The sequence below is a fragment of the Pteropus vampyrus genome, unplaced genomic scaffold (assembly GCF_000151845.1).
Source record: "Pteropus vampyrus isolate Shadow unplaced genomic scaffold, Pvam_2.0 Scaffold29, whole genome shotgun sequence".
NCBI lineage: Eukaryota > Metazoa > Chordata > Mammalia > Chiroptera > Pteropodidae > Pteropus > Pteropus vampyrus.
The window spans coordinates 10812751-10820485 of NW_011888810.1; positions in this window are offsets into that span (position 1 = coordinate 10812751).

Consider the following 7735-nt stretch of genomic DNA (forward strand, 5'->3'; position numbering starts at 1 on the left):
GGTGATAAGTTAAATAAGTTGGCCACTATTATTTTTCTCAAGTCATCTAAAGACCACAGAATTTCTTCTAATTTATTTCTTTGCCTGGCTTTCAGTCCAGAGCCTGAGAATGTCAGTTCTTTTGGTGTCACAAACGCTACCCTATTTCAAGCCTTCATTATCTCTGGCTTAAAGTTTCACAGAGATTTTTTTAACTGATTTTCTCAAATTCTGTCCCACTTTAAATCATTCCATACATGGCAGCCAAGTTTTTATTATCTTTAAATAGAGTAGCAATCATTCATTCCTTTTCACCAAAAAAAAAAAAAAAAAAAAAAAAACCTTCGTTGGAATCATTTCCAGTTTTAAATGGCATCTGAGCAACCAAGAGTTGCTGGCCCTCCAAATTTCCCACTGACATAATTAGAAACTCATAGAAATCCCCAATGTCTTTTCCCAGGCAACCACGTAACTCTGATATAAGACTATGGAAACTGAGTAGATTACAGACGCAACCAAAGTCTAAAAGGCCTTGTAGCATCCGTGGATGAAGGTAAGGTCATAAAACCAGAGATTCTCTCATAAAATATCAATGTCAAAGTGATTTAAACAGAGGAAAATCAGATACGAAGAAAAGGGTCTTCAACTAGTACCTAAAATATAGGGTATATTTCATGGCAGGTTGAGGAGACAGCTAGAAATACAGGTAGGTTCAGGCCAGAAAGAAATTCTGAAATATCCATACGTAAAAGTTGGCTCCGTTTAAGAGGGTCATGGATATATATATATATATATATATATATGTTATAGCTGCTAAGCCAAATCTGTAAGAAAAAAAATTCAAAACTATATGGAACATTAAGTTTACTTATTGCCAGAAAATGTCAGGACTGGAACTGGCAAGAACTGGAGCCAGACTGAGAAACTGGCAGCTCACGTTTGCCGTGCAACAAATCTTAGAAATCTGCCAGTCGGATGCGCTAGGGACCTCTCACCTCTTTACCAATATTCCTCATCTCGGTCTAGAAGCGCTTTATTTATCGACTCTGCAATCATTTTTGTACCAATGCAAGCATATATGACTTTCAGCTGAGGCTGCCTGAGGGTTCTTCCTTTCTCTTCCACATCAAGATCTCAGTTGCTCGCTACTTCTACGTTTGATCTAGAACATCCAGAAAACAGCTGTCTAGTGAGTACCGCTACAGGGATGGGCTGCAAATAAAGGGTTGTCAGGAAAGCTCCTGGTAGGCATGCATGCAGGAGACTGTTGCTGTCAGCTATTTCATCTGCCAGCTTGTCTGAAAACCTGAATTTCAGTCTAGCATGTCTACAGTAAATTTAAAAGGGCATTGTACAGGAAAATGGGCTCATATCTATTTACAACAACCTACTTCCAGCTGTGGAACTCCATGGGCATTCTACATAACGAGATGATTGTCAAACTCCAGCTAGTAGGCTTCTCCTTATTCAGGTGACCAAAGTAAAATAAATCTTTCCATCTGTCTTTGCATCTCTTTAGAAATATATTGTGGAACAATGGAAAGGTATATCATTTAGACACCAAAGGATAACTGCTATCAGTCTTATAATTTAACATTACTCAGGGCATTCTGTTTTTATAGAGTAGTTAATAGGAGGAGGCATGAATCAGATAAAAAATAAGTACACCAAAGTGCATACAATATGACACCAACTCTATTGATGACAAAATGTGTGTTTGGGGTTATTATGTATTCATATTTAACTGAAAGGAAATGCATGAAATATATCATTACTACCTCTGAGTAATTAATGCCTTTGGATGACTTTCATGTTCTCTTATATACTTTTCTATAGTTTCAAATTTCCTATAGTTGTCACATTTTCTCTTTGTAATAAACCTTTTATAAATATTTAAAAATAAATATAGCAGCATGCAGCAAGCTTCTCACAGGCTGCTTAATAATGATCCACTTGTATTTATCATTCAAGGACTTCCATATTTGATTTTAATTGTCATTTGCAGTCTTATCTTCATTATACTATTACAAATATACAGAACTGAATTTCTCACTTTAAAAAAGAAGCCTCTAGCCAGGGCACCATAAAAACACATAATGAGAATTTTATGTTGCTTTTATAGTCAGACAATTGATATTCAGTGTTTAACTCAAAAAAACTCTATTTCTCTATATGTGACTTAACACACCCATCCCATTATCAAAAGGTTTACTTTTATTTAAATGTTTCATGTTAAGGGAAAAAATCATCTCAGAATAATTTAGTCGTTTATCTTTATCCATATTTGTATATAATTTTCTTTTCCCATCATATATTCCAGATCACGTGATCCATTAACCACAGCCCATGTGTAGATCACCTATGGCTCCTTCATACCTTGGCTTCACTTGTTATTTCTATCTGACATCACTTTTACAAAGCAATACTTCCAGGCCAAAATCAAATATCCCCAACAGTTAGAGATCATCTCTTTCTTTTGGCCTCCTTGGGCATACCCCCCATCCTAACTTTTTTACAAGTAGTTTTCTCCACTCCATTACTGTGTAACAGTAAACTTTGAGAGGAGAAAAAGCTACCTTTCTTTGTGTTCTCTGGCTGGCACACAGTTGGTCACATAGAATCAATAAATATGGATTTAAAAAGGGACAATCGAAGTTTCACTAATAAAACTCAATCCTTTGAAAATGTGCCAGGGAGTAGAGAGGAAGTGTCTAACTGCAGGAAAGGAGTTGTAAGAACCAAGAAAGAAAAAATAAGAGGACACCAAAACCACTTTTACCTTAATAATTTTGCCTTAGGCTCAACCCAAAGTAATGTAAATGGTGGAGACAGGTCTCTGAAATTGCTATCGATCTCCAACACACTATCTGGAAATTACTCCATTCACTGCAAATAATAAGAAAGAATTGCCAGAGACAAAGCAAAACTAAGTTACTTCCTTTTCTTAAAAATAAAGTAACCAAGAGTTATAATGGGAACAAAAACAAAATGGGGAGAAAAAAATAATTGTCTTTGCCACATCTTAACACATTCTTCTCTTTTGTATAAAAGGAATACATGGAGGCTTATTGAAAACTATACAAAGAATACATGTGATATCTTTCACATACATACATATATATATTCTATGTACATTCCCCTTATTTATAGTATACTTCTACAACAACTCAGTAATAGCACTTGGGATTTGAGAGATTAAAGACGTCCAAGATGTCATCAGGTCTGATGTTTCACCTATGCTGCAGGCTCAGTCATGTCAGAGCATGTGGTCATTCGGCCAATGCTGTATTACTATGAGTGTTCAGTATTATGTCATTCCTACTTGATCACAAGTTTCTCAAGGGAAGCCCTATGTCCATTTAATCTCTATATACCAAATCCCTACCTTGAGAAATAATGAAAATCAAGAAATGTTAGGATGAGCGAATAAATTATTGAGCCACTCTATTAATTAAAAAATTTTATTCTGCTTATGTTGCATTAAAATGTTCCTATCTCTATCTTCCTCTCAGTTTTACTCTGAAAACACAAGGCAGGAAACTGATTCCTCTTTAAATTCTTGATTGTGGCTGCCAAGACTTCTGTTCTGCTATTAATACTTCTTGCGGTTCCATAATGTCACATTTTCATCTCTTCGAACTTCTCATTTTGATATTGCGTCTACTTGGTAAAGACCTCTTGGTCATTGATGGACACTGAGAGGAATAGATCCTAGGTTATTGGATTTAGATTACTTGACTTAGTCCAGATTGGTTCATAACTTGAGAATGGAGGCTGCCTTAAAAAATATAGAGTTCTAAATTCTAACTCCAGAGATTGTTTCACTCCATTAAGGGGCATTACAAAGTAGTGAAATTTCAAAAGTTTCCCAGATGATTTTAATCTATCAATAATTTTGTTAACTTTTGGAGCTGAGGAAGTCAGTTATTTACAATAGAAGAGAGGTTGCCAAGAAAATGGCTCTATGCAGAAAAGTTGATATGAGAAAGGGAGTATGAGGTCAGGAATAGGATGATCAGAACATAAAATTTACCATTAAAGATGGACATGGTCAACGACAATATTCTTTAAAATGCGGTACACATATCATAGTATTACTAGAGGCAATTGGGAATAGTAAAAAGTAATCTCTTTAACACTGATTCAAGTATAAGAAATGTCCTCTTTGAACTCTTTCAGCCATGCTGATTGCATCAAGGAGAAAGTTTCAAATCTCTAATACTTGCTAATTTTCACTTGAAACAAAGCTGACTCAGGGTCAGAGCCTTGGGAGCAATGAGGTCTTATTTATTAGAATTTAATAGTATTCTCTTGTCTTTGTAGATTTATTTTTACCTTGCCTTTATAGCAAGTAATATGTGTTCCATGTAAAACACCAATAGATTCAAACCTCTTGACTACATGCACTTCAGTGAAAACTGCTGATCTTATTAAAATATTGAATCAATACGACTAATGACAGTTGTGACAAAACTATAGAGATGTCAAAAAATGGCAATAGTTTGAAAAGCTAATCAATAGCAATGGATAAAAATAGCAAATAATCAACTTCCTAGAAATATATTTCTAATTCATTGGGAGTAGAGAGAGAATTGTTAAGGGCTAGAAAATTAAGTGGCCTTAGATTTCTTAAGAAGGACATCCCTTTTGAGGTCTCCATGTTTCAGAAACTGCTAGAGACCATATTGGTGGGGAAATCATAGGAAAATGAATGAGAAAATGGATTATCTCATATCCCATAAAATCCATGCCCCTAGCACATCAACATAGGTCTATTTGTCAGGATTATCCAGAGAAACAGAATCAATATAAACCTTTCCTTTTTTTTTTTTCTTTTTGTTTCCCTTTCTTTTCTTTTTTCTTTCCTTCCTTCCTTCCTTTATTTATTAATTATAAGGAATTGGCTCATATGATTATGAAACCTCACAAGTCTCAGGATCTGCGGTCAGCGAGCTAAGGAGTTCCCGTCCAAAGACGAGTGGGCTCCAGACCCAGGAAGAATGATGTTTCCATTTGACTTGAAAGTAGAAAAAAAACTGATGCCCCAGATTGAAGACAGTAGGGCAGGAGGACTTTCTCTTTACTTATCTGGGAGAGTCAGCCTTTTTGTTCTATACAGTCCTTCAACTGATTGGATGAGGCCCACTCGCATCAAAGAGAATAATCTGATTTACTCTGTCTATGGATTCAAATGTTAATCTTTCCACAAACACCCTCATAACAACACAGAATAGTATTTAGCCAACTGTATGAGCACTCCAGGGCCTAGCTAACTAGACATATAAAATTAACCATCGCAGTAGGTAATACTTAAAAAATACTTTGGTAGAATGTAAGACTTAGGCTTGTCACATGCTTAGTGCCTAAGAATTGGTAGTTTCTTTCCCTGATTTTTAATCTTTCTTTCTTTAATACACTACCTGACATATGTTGAAAGCTCAAGGCATGTTTTCTGAACAGAATGGGAAATCTGTCAAGTTTGTAAATCTTTAGGTGTGAGCTTGAAAATTCTCCTTACAGTAGCCGTCACCCATATTCTTTTGACTTTTGTCTCTGCATTCTCTCTGCCTTCAGATGTGCCACTGTAGGAAACTTTCCTGGGCAGCCCAACCTCTGGCTCTGCCTGCTTGGGAGCTCAGAGCTCTAGAAAGAAAAGTGTCTTAGGGGAGCAGGTCTGCATGGAGTATATCTATTTAGGTCAAATTTTTTAACCATTGAAAATATCATCTATAGACAGGATTCGACCAGCAAGGATATGGTCATATGTTTATGAGATTTGCCAGGAATTGGAAGGCTTTGTGTAAAGTCAAAGGAAGGAGAAAGGAGAATTATAATTAATATAAATTTTAAAAGATTTTTAACAAGTGAGATGAATTTCAGTAAAATAGATTTAAAAAGGCTTTAAATTTAAATTTTCAAAACAGAGTAGAAACTGAGACAGTGTATGGGAAAAGGTAGCATTAGACAAGAGCCTGGCTTTTAAAAGGATTGAGACTGTAGGTGGCAAATAGATCCACAGCTACCACGTAATTATTGAATAACTAGTGATTTCCCCATTAACCTTTCTAAGTTTTGGTTATCTCAACTAAAAATAAGCATGGTGATACCTTTCTCTTGGGATTCTTCTTATAATATTAGTGGATAAAATGACACAGTCACTAGCACATACTAATGCTGTTTTTTCCCTCCCTCACTTAAAAGAAATCAAAGATGATAGCAGTACCATAAACAAATGAAGATATTTTGATTAGTTTGAAAATCCATGCAAATTCGTCAAGACAGTGAGTATATGGAGGAGTCTATAAATGCCATTCTTTTATCTACAGAATGTTGGATAGAATGGTGGATGAATGCATAAATTAATCCTAACCGAAACAAAGAAAAAGGTATAGATACATAAAATGCTTAAGAGGTTAGGTAGTTGGTAATTCTCAATGTTTTTATCCCTATTTTGTACCTGTTATAGACAATACATTCCACAGAATAAAAAATCTTTACAAAACGTGAGACTTGCTCTTAGTTTTGAGAAAACTATAATTCAAATGAGAAGACAAGTATGTTCTATGGCAATGAATTCATCTGAGCATTTATCCTGAAGAAAGGTTCCTCTTGAATTTTTGCCTATAACCTTCCCAATATGTATTATATGCGAATTGTTAATATTTATTTGAATATCAAATTCATCAAAAAGGTATTTGGACTGGAAAACTACATTTATGCGATAAAAGCATGAGGGGATACAGTCTCATAAAAAAAACATTTTCCTCTTAAAATATACTTAGGTAAGACTTGAGCTTATACATTTCTTTTTGATGCATATTATTAAATACTCTTCTCAGAGGAAAGAGATTTGAGATTGAAATCCCTAGAATGAATATACAAAATGGTCTATTTCCTTCTTGTAACCATTAAACTTGTATTGGAAGTACTTAGAGGAAAAAAATTAACATTCAGTAACCATCATATTATGCAAACACAGAGAATTCTTTTGAAAAGTTAACTTATTCATATTTTTAGTGTTTGTCCAGTATCACAAAATAAGTGGCAGAACAGGTATTCCTACTCCATCTTTCTCAAAGTTTAGGTAGTCCCACTTTGATGCAGCTTATATGTTTCTGAAAAAAATGTCTATAATAATATTTTTAAAAATACATTAAGTATATGCTACTATAATTTGGAAATTCACAGAGGAAGAGTTTAAAGCATAAGTAGCATTCAACAAGAAACTGCCAAAATTTATACTTGTTATGTGACCACAGTTCTATTTTTAAGAAACTTGACAATATTAAGTAGAGTGAGGTTTTTCTTTTGATGACTAAAAGTTTTTGAGGGGCTAATTTATTTTGGGATTATAATTATTAATTTATTTTTGTTCCTGACAAGAGTTTCAATAGCACAAGTGATTTATTAGCTCTAAGTCAGTAGTTAGAAAACCTAAACATCACTGAAAAAATGAAGCTTTACATGCTGTCCATCATGTGACAATGTTTCTAAAACTAGAATAATAAAACAATTCTAAGCAGAGGAAAAGAATCATACATACTGTGAGTTGATTTAAAACACTATAAAATCATTTAAATACATGCAAACATTATTTTAGGTATAAAATCCCTATACTCACTATAAAACTTTAAAACAAACAGAATCATAAATTGAAACAAATAAATTATGAAAGAAAATCATTGATTTAATGTGAAAGATGATGTTGTATATAGTAGGTGAGCTAGTGCTTTCGATTAAGAGTACTGTAGTGGCA